Below are 23838 nucleotides of genomic sequence, written 5' to 3' on the forward strand. Positions count from 1 at the left end.
ATGCAGCTGACCCTGGAACAATGCAGAGGTTTTGGCACCAACCTCCCATGTAGTAAAAAATCCACATGCAACTTCCCCAAAACTTAACTATTCATAGCTTACTGCTGACCAGAAGCCTTACCAGTAACAATCAACTGACACATATTTTGTGCGTTATATGTATCATATACTCTATTCTTAAAATAAAGTCAACAGAGAAAGGAAAACGTTATTAAGAAAATAAGGAAGAGATGGAGCACCCGTGTGGCTCAGTTGGTTAAGCCTCTGCCTTTGGCTCAGGTCATGATCCCAGGGTGCTGGGATCGAGGTCCATACCAAGCTCCCTGCTCAGTGGGGAGTCTGCTTCTCCCTCTCCCTGTGAGCCTCCCCCTCACTCATATTCTCTCTCTCAAATAAATAAATAAATAAAATCTTTTAAAAAAGAGAAGAAGGAAAAGAAAATATATTTATATTAAAAATTCGTGTATAAGTGGGCCTGTGTAGTTCAAAACCATGTTGTTTAGGGATAAACCATACTTGGAAACATTCAGAATTGCCTTGGTTCCAAAAAAGTAACACTCAAATCTCTTAAAACATTAAATATCGACAAAAATTATGAGTATCCAGTCTCTTGATATCTTGTAGTTTATCTAGACTCTTGGCTTCAGATATTTATTTATTCGTCTTAGTTTGGATGCCCCAGAAGCAGACCCTGAGGCAAGGATTTAAGTGCAAATGATTTATTAAAGAGGTGTTCCCAGGACAGAAGGGTGAGGTCGAGGGAGATACAAGATGGGGGAGGATAGAAAGTCAGGCAAGAGTATAATCTTAGGTCGATTGTCTGGCAAATATTTTTGAAGGAATAAATAAATGAAACACACCAGAAAAGTAATATAAATTATCCACTAGATTGTAAATTCTTTGGGGCCTGGGGCTGTCTTTTTTTTTTTTTTTTAAGATTTTATTTATTCATTTGAGACAGAGAGAGAGAAAGCATGAGCAGGGGAGAGGCCGAGAAAGAGAGAGAAGCAGGCTCCTTGTTGTGCCAGGAACCCAATGTGGGGCTCGATCCCAGGACCCTGGGATCATAACCTCAGCCAAAGGTAGACTCTCAATCATCTGAGCTACCCAGGCTGGGGCCATCTTATTTATTTTGATATTCCACATTATACCTAATATAGTTCTTTTTTTTTTTTTCAGATTTTCAAATAATATTTATTGAAGGAGGTAAATTCTACTGAATTAAAGCATACTTACTTATAAATAAGAAGGTGCAGTAGGGGCACCTGGGTGGCTCAGTCAGTTAAGTGTCCAACTCTTGATTTGAACTTGGGTCATGATCTCAGGGTTGTAAGGCTGAGCCCCTTGTTGTGCTCTGCACTGGGCATGGAGCCTGTTTAAGATTCTCTCTCCCCACCTCTCCCTCTACAAAAAAAAAAAAAAAAGAAGAAGAAGAAAGAAAGATCACATTTATTTGAAAAAATAATAGCTGAAAACTTCCTGCATCTGGGGAAGGAAACAGACTTCCATATCCAACAAGCACACAGGACCCCGCAACGAAACCAATCCAAGGAGATCCATATCAAGACACATAATAATTGAAATGGCATAAAGTAGTAATAATGAATGATCTTAAAAGCAGCAAGAGGAAGAACAATTACATACAGGGAAAAAACAATAAGGCTATCAGCTGATTTTTCAGCAGAACCTTTGTAGGCCAGAAGAAAGTGGCATGATATATTCAAAGTGCTGATAGGAAAACAAACAAACAAACAAACAAACAAGAAAACAACTGCAGCCAAAAACATCCAGCAAGGTTATCATTCAGAATAGAAGGAGAGATAAAGTGTTTCCTAGAGAAATAAAAGTTAAAGGAATTCATCATCACTAAAACAGCTTTATAAGAAATGTTAAAGGAAATTTTTTGAGTGGAAAGAAAGGGCTATAATCAGGAGTACGAAAACTATGAAAGGAAAATATTCCACAGGTAAGTACAAACATAATAAAAGTAGTAGATTATCACTTATAAAACCAGTGCAGAGGTTAAAGCACAAAAGCCATAAAATCAATTTAAAATCTATAAAAATCAGTTAAAGGATTCACAAAATAAAAGGATGTGAAGTATGACATCATATACATAACATTGTGTGTGGGGGTAAAAATTTAGTGCATTTATTTATTTGTTTGTTTTTAAGTAACAGTAGTTACAATTTAATGATGAGCAACACAATCTCTTATAATCTACATACACTGTATAATGCTTACGTGGAATGAAACCAGTATACTTAATTGGTGTTTTACACACACACCCATACACATGTGCACACACACACACACACACACAACTGAAAAACCATCAAAAGAAGTCATTCTATATGGACTATGGTAACACATGAAAAATGTAGCTATGCCATAGAACTAAAGTAATATGAACAGCGCTACTGATATGTTAGATAAAGGTGGTTGGTTCTAACACAGAGCTAAGCCCGTATCAGTCATTCTAACTATAATAGTTTATAAAAGCATCAGGTTTCCAGTAGAGAAACTACTCTATGAAAATCAGTAAATCTGTCCAAAGTTTCACATCTGTAAAACCAGGATAAGGCCACAACCACTCTTGAAGTGTGAACAAGTTATCCAACCCAAACAGTAAGGTTCCCAACTATAATGTCAGATAGTGTCGCTCTCGCCAGCAAGAAAGACCAGGAGACCTCAGCGAAGCAAGCTTTATTTCTGCGTAGCTGTTGGGATCTCTCTCTCCCCCGCCCGTGCATGTCTATATATACCCAGGTTGCACAACCAATCACTTGCAGCCACATAGATACAAAATCTTAAGTTCCGCCTACTGGTTCGCATCCAGCCGCCATCTTAATGGTGTGTTTACTTTCGGGCACCGACAAAGTCGTGCGGCGCCCGGGACTCCCCCGCGGGCCCAGCCGGAGCGGCGACGGCTTGAGGCAGCGGCGGCCGAGGCAACGAGCGGGCAGGGCGGAGCCCAGAAGCATCTCCGGGGCTGCTCCGGCTCCGCGCTGGCCCTGCATACAGCCCAACCCACCGCGCATGCGCCACAAGCCGCTCGGGCACCGACAAGATAGAAAGGTCTTCATCAGCATATGCTCTCTGACTCCTAGAAAGCTTCAAGTGCATAATATAAAGTTATAATATGATATAAAGTTATAATATAAAGTTAAATTGCCCACAAAATAAACTGGAGAAGTTTGGTGAAGTTTCCATTGTGTCATGACTTTTAAACCTCAGGAATGGTGTGGTCTCTTAGGCTTTTCATAATGCTTGGTGCCATCCATTTAATAATATGCTCAAAGATAAAAGCTGGCATGATTGTAATAGTAACTACAGTCTCAGATGTTGACAGTATGTCTGCAAGCTGAGAGTCCTTCGGCCCAATGACATTCTGCCCATTGACTTCACAGATGTTACGTTCACTGAGAAGACCGTTTCTGGCCGCAGAACTATCTTTCACTGTGGATGTTTTCCTTCCATTTTTAAAGATAAAGCCAACACATCCAGTACTATTCTCATGCCTGGTAATTGTCCATTCAAAGGGCCTGTCATGCACAGTCATAATAATCATCTCTCCAAAAGCCTGTTTGAGCACCTCGTGTGCTTTTTAGAGCTCCAGCCTACACAGTTTTCCCCACTGGTCTGGAGCACTTGGTCCCCAAATCTCAGGCCAACCAGTGAGACTGGAGAATTTGCCTGCACCAGCTGAACAAATAAACTGTTATCTATTGAATTAAGCCTGAACCCAATTTTTCCATCTTGATCGTTACACAAAATGATTTCATGAATCCTTTCCTTAATTTCTGCTCTATGAATGCGAACACTGTTAACAGTTATGAAGCCACTATATAGTCCAAACTGGAAGGTCCTTGAACTGATGCCCCAGGGGCCAAAGCCATATTTGCATGGATTTCTTCCTCATTTAAACTCAGGCCCATGTCCTGGGAGAGCTCCGGATACGATTTAGGATAGAGATTTCCATCTTGAGAGCTGGAAGCAGAAGCTTCAGGCAAAATTGCTGGGTTGGCAGGATTCGCAGAAAAGGCAGTTTGAGCCTGAATAACTTTGTCTACGTTCAGATCTTCAAGAGGTGGGTATGGAGACTTTTTTGCAGGATTTTCCTAGGATGCAAGGACCCGCTCACCACCATCACCACCACCACCTCTGGTTTTTGGCCAAAATTGGCTTTTAGGATAGGTGCAAACGTAAGTGACCATCAGGTTAATACAGATTGTTATATGCATCAGATGTTATATACAAACCTAATGGTAACCATAAATCAAAACCCTGTACTATATATGCAAAAACTAAAGAGAAAGGAATCAAAGCATATGACTAAAGAAAATCAGCAAAATGCAAGGGAAGAGAGCAGGAGAAGGAGGACATGGAGAAGAACTGCAAACATAACTGTAAAACAAGTAACAAAATGCAATAAATACATACCTATCCTTATTTACTTTCAATGTAAATGGATAAAATGCTCCAGCTCAAAGACATAGGGTGACTGAATGAATAAAAAAGCAAGACTCATCTATATGCTGCCTACAAGAGATTCATTTCAGACTGAAAGACACAGGCAGATTGAAAACGAAGGGATAGGAAGTCATTTACCGTGCAAATGGAAGCAGAAAGAGAGCTGTAGTAGCAATCCTTATACTGGACAAAATAGACTTGAAAATGAAAGCTGTAATGAGAGACTAAGGAGGACACTACATGGTGATAAAGGGAACAATCAATTCAACAAGAGGCTATACCAATTGTAAATATGTGTGCACTTAATATGAGAACACCTAACTACATAAAGCAACTATTAACAGACATAAAGGGAGAAATTGACAGTAATACAATAATAGTAGGGGACATTAACACTCCACTTACATGAATGGACATCTCACCCAGACAGAAAATTGACAAGGAAACAATGGCTTTGAATGCCTCACTGGACCAGATGGAACGAACAGATATATTCAGAACATTTCATCCAAAAATAGCGGAATTCACATTCTTTTCAAGTGCACATGGAACATTCTGCAAAATGATCACGTTAGGCCACAAAACAATTTTCAGTAAGGTAAAAAAGATTAAAATCATATCAAATATCTTTTCTGACCACAACAATATGAAACTAGAAATCAGTTACAAGAAAAAACCTGAAAAGAACACAAATATATGGAAGCTAAATAACATGCTACTAGACAAAGAATGGATCAACCAAAAAAATCAAAAAGGAAATAAAAAACTGCATGGGGGCAAATGAAAATGAAAAGACAAGCAGCAAGAAAGTCCAGAATCTTGGAGACACAGCAAAGCTGTTCTACGAGGAAAGATTATAGCATTACAGGCCTACCTCAAGCAGCAAGAAAAATTTCAAATAACCTAACCTTATATCTAAAGGAGGTAAATAAAAGAAGAACAAATACAGCCCAAAGACAGTAGAAGGAAGAAATGATAAATATTAGAACAGAAATAAATGAAATAGAGACCAAAATGACAATAGACTAGATCAAGGAAACCAGGAGATGGTACTTTGAAAAGATCAACAAAATCGATAAACGTTTAGCCAGACTTATCAAAAAAGAGAAAGAGAGAGAGAGAGAGAGGACTCAAGTAAATAAAATCAGAAATAAAGGAGAAATAACAACTGATACCACATAAATACAAAGGATAAGAGAATATTATGGAAAATTATATGCCATAAATTGGACAACCTAGAAGAAATAGATAAACTCCTAGAAATACATAATCTCCCAAAACTGAATCAGGAAGAAATAGGTAATTTGAACAGACTGATTATTAGCAATAAAATTGAATCAGCAGCCAAAAAACTCACAATGAACAAAAGACATGGATCAGATAACTTCACAGGTGAATTCTGCCAAACAGTTAAAAAAGGGTTAAGACCTATTCTTATCAAACTATTCCAAAAACAGAAGATGAAGGAGAGCTTCCATATTCGTTTATAAGGCCAGCATTACTATAATACCAAAACCAGATAAAGATACTATGAAAAAAGAAAACTATAGGCCAATATCCTTGATGAACATAAATGCAAAAATCCTCGATGAAATATTAGCAATAGCATTAAATAATCATTAAAAATACATTAAAATCATCAGTACTATCAAGTGGGATTTAGTTTAGGTGTGCAAGAGTGGTTCAGTATGCAAGACAGTATGCAAGTCAACCAAGATGATATATCACATTAACAAGAGAAAGGATAAAAACCATATGATCATTGCAATAGATGCAGAAAAAGCATTCGACAAAGTGCGACATCCATTCATGACAAAGACTCTCAACAATGTAGGTTTAGAGAGAACATACCTCAACATAATAAAGACCATATATGAAAAACCCACAGCTAGTATCATCCTCAATGATGGAAAAACTGACAGCTTTTTCTCTAAGATCAGGAACAAGACAAAGATCTCCACTCTCACCACTTTTATTCAACATACAACTGGAAGTCCTAGACACAGCAATCAGACAAGGCAAAGAAATAGAGGATGTCCAAATTGGTAAGGAAAAAATAAAGCTTTTCACTATTTGCAGATGACATGATATTAGACATAGAAAAACCTAAAGATTCCACCAAAAAAACTACTAGAACTGATCGATGAATTCAGTAGGTCTCAAGATACAAAATTAATATACAGAAATCTGTTGCCTTCCTATATACTAATAATGAAGTAACAGAGAAATTAACAAAACAATACCACTTACAATTTCAGCAAAAAGAATAAAATACCTCGGAATAAACGTAACCAAGTAGGTAAAAGACCTATACTCTGGACACTATAAAACATTGATGAAAGAAGCTGAACATGACACAAACAGAAAGATATTCCATGCTCATGGATTAGAAGAACCAATACTGATAAAATGTCCATACTACCAAAAACAGTCTACAGATTTAATGTAATCCCTATCAAAGTACCAACAACATTTTACATAGAACTAGAACACACAGTCCTAAAAGTTGTATGGAACCAACAAAAGACCCCAAATAGCCAAAGCAGTCTTGGGAAAGAAGAACTAAGCCGAAGTAACACAATTGCAGATTTCAATACACACCAAAAAGCTGTAGTAATCAAAATAGTATGGCACAAAAAATACATAAACCAATAGAACAGAATCGAAAGCCCAGAAATAAACCCACGCTTATATGGTCAATTAATCTTCAACAAAGAAGGCAGAGAAACAACAGAGAAAAGACAGTCTCTTCAACAAATGGTGTGGGGAAAACTGGATAGCTACAAACAAAAGAATGAAACTGAACAACTTTCTTACATCATATACAGAAATAAACTCAAAATGGATTAAAGACCTAGTAAGACCTGAGACCTGAAACCACAAAAGCCCTAGAAGAAAACATAGGCAGTAATTTCTTTGACTTCAGCCACGGAAACATTTATTTATCTGCGTGCGTCTCACTGACAAGAGAAACAAAAGCAAAAATAAATTTTGGGGAATAAAAAACTTTAGCACAGTGAAGGAAACCATCAACAAAATGACGAGAAAACCTACTGAATGGGCGAAGATATTTGCTAATGATATTTTTTCACTTTATTTACAAGAACCAAGATATGTAAACAGCCCAGGTGTCCATCAATGAATGAATGGATAGAGAAGAAGTGGTGTGTTGTAAATTACAACGCAATTTATTCATCCATAAAATGGAATGAGATGTTGCTACTTGCAACGACGCAGGGAATATTATGCTAAGTGATACACGCCAGTCAGAGAAAGACAAACACCATGAGATTTCCTTCATATGTGGAATTTAAGAAACAAAACAAAGAAAAAAAGAGACAAACCAGACTCTTAAATACAGAGAATAAACTCATGCCAGAGGGGAGGTGCGTGGGCAAATGGGTGAAATAGATAAAGGAAATTAAGGGTAGACTTACTATGATGAGCACTAAGAAATGTATAGAATTGTATAGAATTATTGTAAGAAATGTATAGAATTATTTTATCATTATACTGTATACCTGAAACTAATATAACATTGTATGTTAAATGTACTCGAATATAAAAATAAAATAAAACCTGAAAAATAAAAAAATGTTCTGAGGCCCAGTTAGAATTTTCTAGCTTCAGAGGCTATAAGTATCAGTTAGAACTTTCTGGCTTCAGGAGCTGTAAGAGGACTCTCAGTTTCAGCAATATTAAAATGTGAAAAAAAAGGAATCTTAGAATCAATGAAATACGAAATTCAATGACACACCCAGTTCAGAAGACCTTAATGATTTTCATGTCTAAACAATTCTGATTTCCTTCTCTCTACTATTGTGGAGTAGCTAAATTTTACTAACTATAGCAATTCAACTACAGCAAAAGGGGACAAGAAATCCTCTCATTCACATTTCTCCTAACGTTATTTGCACATTGATAATCATCTCATGAAAGGGAACTGCAGGGTTGATCATAAAATTATTTCAATTTGCTAGTAGTTTAAATACAACTAGTTGAAAGAAAAGAACCCTTAAAATTTGATTATTTAAATTCAAGAGGAACACGTGGCAATTATGTAGATTACAATATTCTTCTCATTCTTTTAACCAGTAACTAGTTACTAAAGTGACTTGCATTAAATGTATTTTTAGACCGTTAAAATTCATCTCATTTTCCTTTTTTTAAAAGAGATTTTATTTATTTATTTGACACAGAGAGAGATCACAAGTAGGCAGAGAGAGAGAGAGGAGGAAGCAGGCTCCCCACTGAGCAGAGAGCCCAATGCGGGGCTCAATCCCAGGACCCTGAGATCCTGACCTGAGCCGAAGGCAGAGGCTTAACCCACTGAGCCACCCAGGCACCCCCATCTCATTTTTCATTGTGGTAAGTCACATAAGATAAAATTTACCATTAAAAGGGCACAATTTGGGGTGCCTGGGTGGCTCAGTGGATTAAAGCCTCGGCCTTTGGCTCAGGTCATGATCTCAGGGTCCTGGGATCGAGCCTCGCACCCAGCTCTCTGCTCAGCGGGGAGCCTGCTTCTTCTTCTCTCTCCCTGCCTGCCTCTCTGCCTGCTTGTGAGCTCTGTCTGTCAAATAAATAAATAAAATCTTGAAAAAAGAAAAGGGCACAATTTAATAGCATTACATACATTCACAATGTTGTGTAACCACCACATCTGATCCTAAAAAAGCGTCATCACCCTAAAAGGATATCTTGCACCTGTTAAGCAGTCTCCTCCCCATTTTCTACTGTCCTCAGCCCCCAGCAACCACTTATCTTCTCTCTGTTTCTATGGGTTTTTCTCGTTCTGGCTATTTCATATAAATGAAATCATATGACGTAAGACCTCTGGGGTCTGGCTTCTTTCACTTAGCGTGCTGTTTCTGAGGTTCGCCCACACTGTAGCCCGTGTCAGTACTTCATTTCTTTTTTGGGGGCTAGTAGCTAATATCCCATTACATGGATATACCACAGTTTGTTTTTCCATTTATTGGATGACAGATATTTGGGTTGTTTCTTTTGGCTCTTATGCACAGCGCTGCTATGAGCATTGTTTTTCTATTCTTTGGCATATATACCTAGGAGTGGAACTGACGAATTATGTAGCGATACTATGATTAACTTTTGGAGGAACCAATACATTGATTTCCATTGGGGCTGCATCATTTGCATTCCAATCCACAATGCAGGAGGGGTCCAATTTCTCTATGTCCTTACCAACATCATTAATTATATTTTTGAAAACAGTTTTTCTGAAACCATAAAACAGAGTTTGTCAAAGTTTAAATGTACAGAAATTTTTAAAGGTCACTTTGACCCGCTGCTTGGATTTTATGTTAGCGATGCAGTCACTCACTCCTTCACTCTACTCAGGGCACCTGGCTTTCTGGAAGCTGCACGCACTAGACCTTACAGCTAGTTTTAAGGCTCCCTCCCCGTCTCCCTCCATGGTATAGAACCTTCCCATTCTCTCATAAGCCTTTATTTCCTTACTTGCTCTCTGCAGCACACGAAGCCTTCCTCTCCACCCCCTAGTCTGAGTCATCGGCCAGCCAGGGCGGAAAGCCACCAAGAGCGATAACAACTATCCCAAATTTCCCCTAGTCCAATCTGATCCTCTCTAAAGACACTCCCTACCGTCCCCACTGAACTTCCTGCTATTCTGGGCCCCAGTCCAACCCTTTCTGGTTATGAAAAGTTAACAGTTCTTCAATCAAGCAGATCACCACACATGTATCTTATCAGAAATCTTGTGATCCTGGTGTGGTGAAAAGGACATTGCCTAAGGTGGCAGAACATGTGAGTTTCAGGCCATTCCCTTCTGAATTCCTGCTGTGTTCCTGCTAGGTACTGAATTGCTCCAGGCAGATTACTTACCCTGCCAAGGTCTCAAGTCAATAACATGGACAGAATACCTTCTTTTCCTAGGATATGATGACCTTAGACAACCACTCTAACTGAAAATAATTCTGTGATTATGATGTGAAAGGCTGCCCCATGGTGGGCTGGAACACTGGTTTCTAGATGTAACAAATGGGTAAAAACACCCAAGGCATTTGGAAGATGACATCGGACATTAAAAGAAATTCACCATTTACTGTTACCATTTCAGGAAGCAGAACACAAAATCTCTGAATGAAAGCCCGTCCTTTAACTTCAAGGCACTGTTGCTGGGTGCTTTAGTCTTGTTTTTCTAATTTCGAGGGAACCAGTAGCTCAGAGGACAGATGCTCAGAGAAGTGGAAACCCAAGCTCTCACCCACATCTCAACAGCATGTGCCATCTGCACTGTTTCTCATTTGTCTGTCTCCCTAGTTAGTTCTCTCGGTGTTTGGGACTCAAAGTTCTGGGTCCTGTGGGAGGGAGACGACCCGCAGGGGGTAACGAGCATTTTGAAGCATAATTAGCCCCTGCAGCCACTAGAGGGCAGAGCTCAGCCTGAGGATGCGCTTTCCTGGGTTGCAGCCTTAGCCCTTCGCTGCATCTCCCCGGCGGGTCCCCAGAAGGCGCTGCTGCTCCTGCCGTCAGGTCCGCAGTCCAGGCAGGGAGCTCCTCACTGGAGTGGGGGTGGAAATCTACCTTGTTTCAGAGGCCAGCTTGGGAGGGGCACCTTGTCTTCTCTGAGATGCTGCCCGGCACTGGGAGCCCAGGAGGAGTTTTCCTTTTTTGGAATTAAATTCTGTAACTTGAATTCATCATTGGCATGAAAATTATTTATAAAGTCCTTCAGCAGCATTGTACGCTTGTGAGCGTTGAGCCAGAAAAGACTAAACATGCTGGCCCGTCAAGGTTGAGTGACCTATGGAAAAATGCTGGAGGAAATTCTCCTGCTGTCAATTTTTTTCGGAGACAGCAGGGTGATACCATTCCTTTCCCTTGTCTAAAATGATGGGCACGATATCCACTTTGGTATTTTCTTAGAATTCTTATATACATGTTTTCATTCTACCCCTAACTCTGTGAGGGAGGCATTATGACTATCCCTATTTTATTATCATTTTAAAACTCAATCTTGTTTTGTTTTTCATTCAATTTTTATTTTAACAATTGAAAATCTTCCAAAGTAAACTGATGTTCAAAACATGAAATGCCACTACACAGCTTATCTTAAGAAGGAGCATTTCCTGTGCTACCCCTTCCCACACTCCGTCCCTGGTTCTGAAACTCAGGGGCAAGCATTTGAATTGTTAGCATTTTCAGGATTTCTGATGGTCCCTGCCTATCTCTGAGGAATGTGCTTATGCTATTATTTTTTGGTTTCTAAGTCTAGATGTTAGCAATTGATTTCACTTTTTTTTTTTAAGATTTTATTTATTTATTTTCCAGAAAGAGAGAGAGAGAAAGCACACAGGCAGGAAGAAGGCAGGCAGAGGTGGAGAGAAAGGCAGGCTCCCTGCTGAGCAAGGAAACCGATGCAGGACTCAATCCCAGGACCCCAGGATCGGGACCTGAGCCGAAGGTAGCGGCTTAGCCCACTGAGCCACCCAGGCATCCCTTGATTTCACTTTTTTGAGGAAGTCGCCCATGATCCCTATTTTGAGGAGAAGCAAACCAAAGCTCAGGAAGTTTAAGGGGCTTGTCCAAGACCACATAACCAAGAGCCAATGGAAATTAGGACCTGCATCTTCTAAGTTTAGAATCTGTGTCATTTCCACCAATGTGTTGTGGGGATTACTAGAAAGATGCTGATTACTCTCCAGGGTGGTTAGCCGTTGGCATTCAGTCTGGTAATTGATGTAATGTCTCCTTAAAACAGAGTTGCCAGATAGAATACAAGATGTCCAGTGACATTTGAAATTCCAGATAAAGAACAAAATTTTTTTAAAGTGTAAGTGTGTCCCCAGAATTGTATGGGATATACATGTTGAAATGTTATTTATACTTCCATTGGCTAAATCTGGCAAGTCTACCTTAAAACTAGGAGTCTAGGCCTTCTACTTTGGTTTTAAAAGTCTAGCACTACAGATAGGGTGAGAAGTCTGTGATTAATGCATGACAAAGAAATTTTTCTTAGACAGACATTATTCATTATTTCCATATAGATTAAATACAAAACAGGCAAAACCTAAAAATACAGTGTTTAGGGATACAGACATATAAAGAACAATTATAATGAAAAGAAAGTAAATTAATAACACAAAATTCAGGAGAGGAGGGGGAGATTCCCCGAGGAGTGGCACAAAGGGGCTTCTAAGGTAAACTGATGGTAATAGAGTGGTGTTTATTTTATTTTTTTGGTGTAATATATTTCTATAAGCTCTTCATAGGTATTTTATATATTACTAAACATAAAATGAAAGCTAGCCTGGATTCTGGAATGAGAGAGACATAGGTTCTAATCCTAGCTTTAGCCCAGGTGGCTTTAATTTCTCCATTTATAGGATGGGAATACTAGGACCTATTTTGTCAGCATTGTTGTGTGGTAAAAAAATAACATATGTAAAGATTACAGACTGTACAACAGCATGACCTTGGTAGACTTTATTATCAACTAAGCTCATGTGGGGTGAAAACCAGAAGATTGTGACAAGGCTTCCACATCCCACTGGGTAAACTTTGGTCAGAAACTCTCACCCTCTGCTGCCTGTTGCATCCTGACCTGAATTCCCTCTTTCATCAGTATTTAAGTTCTGAAGATATGGCCTGACACTTTACATAATTTCTGGAGGCTGAAATACTTCTGAAAAAGGAATACCAGCCCTTTAAGAAGGAGATTTATGAGTGCATGGGAGGATGTTTGTAACTACAACAGTTAGAAAGAAAAGTTGATTCCTTGATCATGTTAAGTACTAGCTTTTTATGAAGCCAGCATTACTCTGATCCCCAAATCAGGCAAAGACCCCACCAAAAAGGAGAATTTCAGACCAATATCCTTGATGAATATGGATGCCAAGATTCTCAACAAGATCCTAGCTAATAGGATCCAACAGTACATTAAAAAGGTTATCCACCATGATCAGGTGGGATTTATCCGTGGGATGCAAGGGTGGTTCAACATTCGCAAATCAATCAATGTGATAGAACAAATCAATAAGAGAAGTGAGAAGAACCACATGGTCCTCTCAATTGATGCAGAAAAAGCATTTGACAAGATACAGCATCCATTCCTGATTAAAACCCTTCAAAATATAGGGAAAGAGGGAACATTCCTCAACTTCGTAAAACCTATCTACGAAAAACCCACAGCGAATATTATCATCAAGGGGAAAAGCTGACAGCCTTCCGTTTGAGATCAGGAACACGACAAGGATGCCCATTCTCACCACTGTTGTTCAACACAGTACTAGAAGTCCTGGCAACAGCAATCAGACAACAACGAAAAAATTTAAAGGTATTCAAATTGGCAATGGAGAAGTCAAACTCTCTCTCTTCCCAGATGACATGATACTTAATATGGAAAACCCAAAAGACTCCACCCTTAAACTACTGGAACTCATACAGCAATTCAGTAATGTGGCAGGATACAAAATCAATGCTTGGAAATGAGTTGCTTCTTTATACACTAACAGTGAAAATACAGACAGGGAGATTAGAGAATGGACTCCATTTACTATAGCACCATACGATACCTGGGAACAAACCTAACCAAAGAGGTAAAGGATCTGTACTCAAGGAACTACAGAACACTCATGAAAGAAATTGAAGAAGACACAAAAAGAGGGAAGACCATTCCATGCTCATGGATCGGAAGAATCAGTACTAGCTTCAAAGCACGGGAGGCACAGAGAGAGATCAATGAGGAAAAGTCTTCTGATTGGAACACATAACCAAATCATTTGTTGGAGACATGCAAAAAGTGATTTTTCTTAATTGTATATTCTCAGAAGTTTTACCCCTGATATTAAAATTACTCCTCTGGATGGAGAAATACATTTTGGGCAAAATTCTGAATTGCTTTTTAAATTTCCAACTGTATACTTCCATATATTCTAATATATTGAAGTCTTTCTGGTTTAAAAAAAAAACAAACCACCACCAACTGTCCTTAACCCGAGATTTTGCTTTAAGCCATGATTTAATGTTAAGTAAACAGTTCTTTTATTTAGCCAGAGGACGAGACCTTCAAATTTGGAATGATAATTGAAATATTTTTCTTGTAAGAATTCAGAATTGACTGAAAGGAGGATCTGCTATGCCAATTTAGCAGGAAGTATCCTACAAAAATTATTTTTATGCTTCTTGCATTGAGTTAAATGCTTTGGGACTAAGATATTCAAACTCACTAATAACCCACTGATAAACCATTTCACCTTAAAAATGTTAATACTCAATGCTGCCAAAGATACTGTGAAGTGGGAATTCTTATAGTGGAGTATAAATTGGGACAACCTTCTGGAGAACAGTTTGCTGGAAGGTATTAAGAGCTCTAAACATGTTCATATTCTTTGACCTTATAATTCTACTAGGACTCTTTCTTTCAAAACTCTCAGAGACATGGCCTCAGTCAACAGGGACCTCCCTCTTTCCTTCCTCAGAGGCCTGGGTCCCAGTTCACAGAATAAATGTGCACGCATATTTATCAAGTGTTTCTGACAATGCTGAAAAAGTAAGTTATCTAAACATTCATCAACAGGGGGAAGATGGGGTAACTTACTGTGGACTCATATTGTGGAGGATAAGCCCACAATTTTTATGGAAAGAGAAAATGCTCATATTTATGTTATATTTATGTTATGTTAAATGAAAAAAGTACTATGAAGTAATACAAAATGATCTCGATGTAAAATATCTATAAAAACAATGGAATAAATAAACCAAAATATTAACAAGTAGTAATTTTTAGATTGTGGGATTGTGATTTTGTTTTTTCTTTATGCTTTTCTCTATTTTCCAGATTTTCTACAATGAGCACCACCACCATTATACTAAAAAACAAGAAGATATTTTAAAAATTCTAAGGTGGTGGCATATTTTTATATTTGTCATACATGAACTGACTCATGTACAGAGAGAAAGAAATGTAATGGCACAGGTAGGATATATCATTGTCAGTTCCTCAAAGCAGGGATGAAATGGCATTTTGTCAGAAAGGACCTGTGCATTTTATATTTTTGTTAAATCATATCACTTTACTATATTTAGGAAACCTCAGCACATGGGTTTAAATAAAAGGCACGTTTTCATATGGTATATGAAATGCCACAAATCTCTAGTCCCTTGGGAGAACATGCAATTTGTAATTCCTATTATTTTTATGTTATTAGACCCATCTCTGTTAATAAGATCTATAATTATTAAGCAGAAAGCATAATGAAGTTGGCTGATTACAATGGGAGGAGAAGCCAAGTGTTTCAAACCTTCTGACATTCTGTGATAGCCACTGTTATTTTGAAATAATTTTACTGAGAAAGGAATATGTTTACAGAACATTAATTGATGAATTTATATTGCTTAAAAGCCCTCAATTTCTGAATTTGGGCATTGAGCGAGCTCTCTCTCTCTGTGAAGAATTTCTTGGTGGGAATACGGTAAAGCAGGAAGTCCATGGCCTAAAATAAAGGTGTGAGGTCGGACTTAAAGGCTGAGGTCTGGAAACCCTTCCATCGCGCCTCTATCTAGGAAAACTCTTCACAGGCAGGGCCCAGTTTGGCTTCCAGGATGCTCTATGCCTTTTTTCTTTCCTTCTTTTTTTTTTTTTTTTTTGCTGGGTAGGGCTCCCTTACATTAAGTGAATGATGACTTTATTAAGTTTTGGTATTGATGCATTCGTATTTGTAGTGTAGTCTAACATTCTTATTGAGTATAAAGAGGGGAAATGCTCTATCTTGTATTCTTAATCCCTTGGCGCTTTTCATTTTGAGATTAATCAAATCAAGTATGTGCAGACCCTAGGAGTTTCTTATTCCTTTACATAAAACTCACATGGAATAATGGGCTTCATGGGCTCTCTTCCCAAGTATTGGTAAAAGATAATTTCAGAATCAAATACTTAAACCTTACATCATGCCCCACAATAATCATCATTTTAAGCTACCATTAAATTAGGACCCCATGAGTGAACATCTTAAAATTCCTTCTGGAATTTGAGAGGCAGGGCAGGGGATTAAGGTGGGTAGGAAAGGAAAAAATGAAACAAGATGGGATCGGGAGGGAGACAAATCAAAAGAGACTCGTAAGCTCAGAAAACAAACTGAGGGCTGCTGGGTGGCTGGGTGAAGGTCACTGGGGAGGGTATGTGCTGTGGTGAGCACTGTGAAATGTGTAAGACAGATGTTTCACAGGTCTGAATCCCTGGGGCAAATAATACATTATATGTTAATTTTTAAAAATTCCTTCAGAAACGATAACTTGTACTTCTGTCGATTCTTCAAACAAAACTTTGCCTTGCTAAGCTTTAAAGTTTGAATCTAACAGCATGGAATTCTCTGCTGTTTTTATTTACTTAATAGTTTATTGGACAAATATGCTCCCCAGGAAGGACAGCATAGGATTTGGGGGACAGACATAAAGCAAGGGTCATGTTTATGGAGATAAGCATAAGGAGGAGGTTGGGACCTAGCCATGAAATAGGTATGTTACTATAACCTATATCTATATGCATATATGTGAATTTCTGTTTATCAAGGGAAGTATTTTCAGAAAAAGAAGAAATCTATTCTGCTTGACGATGCCGTGGCAGCAAACCACTTTCTGCTTTCCCAGCCGGCTCCGTTAGGTTCTGCCCCTCAGGCACCAGAGGGAGAGCTCAACGGTGGAGAAGGAAGCAAGGCCTGCTTTCCTGTTTGCTTCCTGGTTTTTGTCAACTCACCTTAGCCAGCTACTTCACGCCAGCAGCAGCAGCCCCTTCTAGAGGCTCCAGCTGATTTCAGTTTGCCAATTTTCTACACCTTGGAGAAACAGCCTTGTCATACACTTGCAGGGACACGGCCTCAGTGAGCAGGGATCCCCAGCCCATTCCTCACAGTCTGCTTCCCTGCTCCTCTCCCTCAGTCTCTGAGGTACGTGCATCATCTGTATCACTGCCCCTCCTCTGAGGGCTGAATTCCCACTGTGAGACCCATTCTCCAGGCTTCCGAGTTCCAGTAATTCTGACCTTTTTCTTTCTTTCTTTTAAAGATTTTATTTATTTATTTGACAGAGATCACAAGTAGGCAGAGATGCAGTAAGAGAGAGAGAGAGGGAAGCAGGCTCCCTGCCGAGCAGAGAGCCCGATGCAGGGCTTGGTCCCGGGACCCTGGGATCATGACCTGAGCCGAAGGCAGAGGTTTTAACCCACTGAGTCACCCAGGTGCCCCTGACCTTTTTCTTTAGTTCCTCAGTCTTACGGGTAGTAGCTGCACACTGGGATGCCCTTCCATGATACCAGTCTCCTTTTCTTGCCTTTTTGGCGTTCTAGTACCTGGCCAGTAATCCTTTCTGTTACATTTTCTCTGTTAAAGTAACTGGTGTGATTTCTGGCTTCTTTCCTAAAACAGTAAGATCGAGGTCAGTGTTAATCCTAATGGAATGCACAGGACTGGTTGCTAAGTACTTCCTGTGGATAAGAGAAGAAAAAAATTACTTCTTTTGTAGCTCAGAAGCCTTTTCCTAAAGTCTACTTGACTGGGCTATAAAGAGAAATGAATTTACAGATACACATATTTAATCAGCTATATAGGAATGATTTTTAAAATACACATGCATATTTTTTCTCCTTGCTTTCATAAGAACTTCTTTTAGAAATTCCCATTCCTATAAAACCTGTAATGCACCAAACATTTTGTAAGATTCCAAGGACATGTTAAAAAAACTATGTGTCTCATTGACTCCATCTTTAAGACAATTAAACAGAAAACATTTTGAATATCTATTAAGTCAATACAAAGTAACTAATAATAAATCTCTTATGTGTTAATTTAAATAAGGTATTTAAAAAATAACTATATTTTCCAGAACATAAAACATTTAGTCAGAAGAATGGCAAGATACTAAAATTTTGCAGATCTTTTCAATACCTGGCTTAATAGAAGACAGATGGGTTCTCTTATATGCTCACATTCAATCTGTTGAGATATGCTGTTTTTGTGAACGATGTGAAAAAAAATAACCTCGCACAGATATATAGTTTAAAATGTGAATGGCATTTTTCTAATATATATAAGCTGAAGCAAATTAACATAGTGTTATATTAGTTTCAGGTGTATAATAATTCAGCAATGCTATCTATATATTGCTCACTACTCATCATGTAAGTACGTTCTTAATCCCCTTTACCTATCTCACCCGTCCCCCCACCCACCTCTCCTCTGGGAACCCTCAACTTGTTTCCTGTATTTAAGTTTGGTTTTATTTGTTTGTATCTTTTTTTCCTAGTTTGTTTTGTTTTTTAAACTCCACGTATGAGTGAAGTCATATGGTATTTGTCTTTCTCTGACTGACTTATTTCACTTAGCCATTATACCTTCTAGCTCCATCCATGTTGCTGTAAATGGCAATATCCATTCTTTTTTATGGCTGAGTAATATTCCATTGTGTGTGTATTTACCACATCATTATTCATTCATTTATTGATGGACACTTGGGTTGCTTTTGTATCTTGGATACTACAAATAATACTGCAATAAACATAAGGGGGCTTATATCTTTTTGAATTAGTGTTTTTGTTTTCTTTGGATAAATACCCAACAGTGGTATTATGGGATCATTGGTAATCCTATTTTTAATTTTCTTCCTTTCTTTTTTTTTCTCCTATTTTTTAACTTTCTGAGGAACCTCCATACTGTTTTCCACAGCGGCTGCACCAATTTGCATTCTCACCAACAGTGCACAAAGTTTTCTTTTTCTCCATATCCTTCTCAACACCTGTTATTTCTTATCTTTTTTTTTTTTAAGATTTTATTCATTTATTTGACAGAGAGAGAAACAGCAAGAGAGGGAACATAAGCAGGGGGAGTGGAAGAGGAAGAAGTAGGCTTCCAACTGAGCAGGGAGCCCAATGTGGGGCTTAATCCCAGGACCCTGGGACCAAACCTGAGCCGAAGGCAGACGCTGAACAGCTGAGCCACCCAGGCGCCCCTCTTATCTTTTTGCTTCTAGCCATTCTGACAGGAGTACGGTGCTATCTCATGGTGGTTTTAATTTGCATTTCCCTGATGATTAGTGATGTGAAGCATCTTTTCATGTGTCTGTGGGCCATTTATATGTCTTCTTTGGAAAAAATGTCTATTCAGGTTTTAATCAGATTATTTGCGGGTTTTTGTGTGAGCTGCAAAGGTCTTTATATATTTGGGATATTAACCTCTTATCAGATATAAAATTTGTAAATATCTTCTCCCACTCAGTAGGTTGCCTTGTCCTTTTCTTGATGGTTTCCTTTGCTGTGCAGAGGCTTTTTATTTTAGTGTAGTCTACTAGTTTGTTTTCGCTTCTGTTTCTCTTTCCGGTGGAGACATATCTAGAAAAATGTTTCCATGGTTATGTCAAAGAAACTATCGTTATGTTTTCTTCTAAAAGTCTTATGGTTTCAGGTCTCACATTTAGGTCTTTAATCCATTTTGAGTTTACTTTTGTGTATGGTGAGAGAAAGTGGTCCAGTTTCATTCCTTTGTAGCTGTCCAGTATTCCCAGCACCATTTGTTGAAGAGACTGTCTTTTCCTCATTGTGTATCTTGCCTCCTTTGCCGTAAGTTAATTGACCATGTAAGGGTGGGTTTATTTCTAAGCTCTCTATTCTGTTCTATTGATCTCTATATCGGTTTTTTGCTGGTACGTGTAGTAATCAAAAATTTTTGATTTTTGATTACTACAGCTTTTTGGTGTATCTTGAAGTTTGCGATTGTGATACTTCCAGCTCTGTTCTTTCCCAAGATTGCTTTGGCTATTTGGGGTTCCTTGTGGTTCCATACAAATTTTAGGACTATTTGTTTTAGTTCTGTGAAAAATGTTGTTGGTATTTTGATAGGGATTACATTAAATCTGTAGACTGCTTTTGGTAGTATGGATATTTTAACAATATTCGTTCTTCTAATCTGTAAGCATGGGGTATCTTTCTATTTGATTATATTATGTTCAATTTCTTTCTTCAGTGTTTCATAGTTTCCAGAGTATAGATCTTTTACCTCCTTGGTTAAGTTTATTCCGTGGTATTTATTCTTTTTGCTGAAACTGTAAATGGGGTTGTTTCATTAATTTCTCTTTCTGTTACTTTATTATTAATGTGCAGAAATACAACATATTTCTATATATTAATTTTGCATCTTGAGACTTTACTGAATTCATTTATCAGTTCTAGTAATTTTTTGGTGGAATCTTTAGGGTTTCCTATGTCTCAAGTCATGTTACCTTCAAATAGTGAAAGTTTTATTTTTTCCTTACCAATTTGGACATCCTCTATTTCTTTCTCTTGTCTGATTGCTATGTCTGGGACTTCCAGTTGTATATTGAATAAAAGTGGTGAGACTGGAGATCTTTGTCTTGTTCCTGATCTTAGAGGAGAAGCTGTCAGTTTTTCGCCACTGAAGATGGTATTAGCTGTGGGGTTTTTGTGGTCTTTATTATGTTGAAGTATATTCCCTCTAAACCTACATTGTTGAGGTTGATTTTTTTTTTTATCATGAATGGATGTTGTTCTTTGTCAAATGCTTTTTCTACATCTATTGCAATGATCATACAGTTTTTTTTTTCCTTTCTCTTGTTAACATGATGTGTCATATCCACTGATTTGTGAATATTGAACCACCCTTGCATCTCTAGAATAAATTCCATTTGATCATGGTGAATGATTTTCTGATGTATTGTTGTATGCTGTTTGCTAATATTTTGTTGATGATTTCACTTCTTTTCATCAGAGATACTGCCCTGTAACTTTCATTTTTTGTAGCGTCTTTGTCTGGTTTTGGTGCCAGCCTCATAGAATGAATTGGGAAGCTATCCTTTCTCTTCTATTTTTTGGAATAGTTTCAGATGAATAGGTTTTTTTTTGTGTTTTTTTTTTTTTTAAGATTTTATTTATTTATTTATTTGGCAGAGATCACAACTAGGCAGAGAGGCAGGCAGAGAGAGAGGTGGGGGAAGCAGGATCCTTGCCAAGCAGAGAGCCCGATGTGGGGCTTGATCCCAGGACCCTGGGATCATAACCTGAGCCGAAGACAGAGGCTTTAACCCACTGAGCCACCCAGGCACCCCGAGAATAGGTTTTAACCCTTTTTAAAATATTTGGTAGAATTCACCTGTAAAGCTATCTGATCCAGACCTTTTATTTGTTTGTTGGGAGTTTTTTTGATTACTGATTCAATTTCACTGCTAGTAATCAGTCTGTTCAAATTTTCTATTTCTTCCTGATTCAGTTTTAGAGGTTTATATGGTTCTATCATTATATCCATTCCTTCTAGGTTGTCCAATTTATTGGCATATAATTTTCATAATATTCTCTTATAATCCTTTATATTTCTTTCGTGTCAGTTGTTATTTTTCCTCCTTTATTTCTGATTTTGTTTAGTTGAGTCATCTCTTTCTTCCTTGATGAATTGGGCTAAAGGTTTGTTCATTATTTTGATCTTTTCAAAGAACAACCTCCTGGTTTTATTGATCTTTTCTATTGTTGTTTTAGGCTCTATTTCATTTATTTCTGCTCTAATCCCATCTTTATTATTTCTTTCTGCCTATGGCTTTGGGCTTTGTTTTTCTTGTCCTAGCTTCTTTAGGTAGAAGTTTAGGTTGTTTATTTGATTTCTGGTTACCATTAGTTTCATACACACTATTTTATGTGTATAGCAGTCTATATTCATTTGATAGTGGCTTATGTTTGAACCTATTTTAAAGGCACCCAATTTTTACTCCCCCTATTTATGTACAGATCTATAGTTTGAAATGGGTATAGTATTTTAGCAATTTTTCAAATAATTGTGGATATTCTTCTTTACTATTACACAAAAACTTGGGAAAAGATTGTTTTTTTTAAAAGTGACAGTTTCTTAGAAGTTGTTTCTAATGTTAACTTTGAAAACATATCAATAAACTTATTTTTTACAAGTTAGTTGAGATACTACTGACATACAATAATAATTCACACATTTGAAATGTACAATTTAATGAGTTTGACGTATGGATACATTCACATATGAGACGATAAGCCAGGACACAGGCCTTTGCTAGACACCAAATCTGTCAGCACCTTGATCCTGGACTTACTGGTCTTCAAGACTGTGAAAAATAAATTCCTATCATTTAGAAGCCACCCAGTCAATGGTCAGCAGCCCAAATGGGCTAAGACAGATATTTTACATTCTCTTCTTTCATACTAAGTCTTCAAAATCTGGTACGTATTTTACACTTAACAGCATCACTCAATTTGAACTATTTACATTTTAAGTGCTCAATAGTCATATATGGATAGTGGCTAGAGAGTTGACAGAGCAGGTCTAAAATTGGATCTAAATGGAATTATAAAGTATATATTCTTTTTTGACTTGCTTCTTTCACTCACATAATTATGCTGAAATGTATCTATGTTTTATAATGTATCAGGAGTTTGTTCTTTTTATTTCTGAATAGTAGTCCATTATTTGGATATGACAATTTGTTTATCCTTTCTCCTCATGATGGACATTTGTTCTCTCCCATCATCAACGTTTTGGCTATTATAAATAAGTCCGCTATAAATATTTAAATTCAAGTCTTTGTGTGGACATATATTTTAATTTCTCTTGGGAAAATACCTAGAAGTGAGATGCCTGGGTCATACAGTATATGTTAAGCTTTTTATAAAATTGTCAAATTGTTTTCCACAGTGGCTGTACCATTTAACATTCCCATCAGCATTTATGAAGAGTTCCAATGAGTGTTATTACTGACCTTTTTAATTTTGGCGATTCTATGGAATTTTCATTTCCATAATGACCAATACTTTTCACATATTATTTCTCTTTCATAGATCTTTTTTGGTGTGTCTTTTTTGATGTGTCTGTGCAAATTATTTGCCCCCCTTTTATTAGGTAACTTGTCTTCTTACTGTTGTAAGAGCTATTTATCAATTTTAGATATCAGTCTTATCAAGTATGTTTTGCAAATATTTTCTCACAAGCTCTGGCTTGCTTTCTATATTCTTGGCATTTTGAGAGCCAAAGTTTTAAACTTTCATTAATTTAATGATTTTTTCTTTTTATAGTTTGTGCTTTTTTCATGGATAATGTGAATACTTTATTTTTTTAAATTTAAATTCAATTTAATTATCATACAGAGTATTATTGTTTCAAAGGTAGAATTTAGTGATTCATCAGTTGCATATAACACCCAGTGCTCATTACATCAAGTGCCCTTCTTCATGCCCATCACCCAGTCACCCCATTCTCCCACCCCCTCCCCTCCAGCAACCCTCAGTTTGTTTCCTATAGTTAAGAGTCTCTTATGGTTTGTTTTCATCTTATTTTATTTTTCCTACCCTTCTCCTATGATCATCTG

General features: G+C 37.6%; 1 pseudogene; it reads right to left on the reverse strand.

Moving 5' to 3' along the window:
• Window positions 1-3226: 3226 nt before the first annotated feature.
• The window catches only part of LOC122908382, a 62962-nt pseudogene continuing 42350 nt past the window's right edge, over window positions 3227-23838 (reverse strand).

This window comes from Neovison vison, chromosome 1 (genome assembly GCF_020171115.1).
Source record: "Neovison vison isolate M4711 chromosome 1, ASM_NN_V1, whole genome shotgun sequence".
Lineage (NCBI taxonomy): Eukaryota > Metazoa > Chordata > Mammalia > Carnivora > Mustelidae > Neogale > Neogale vison.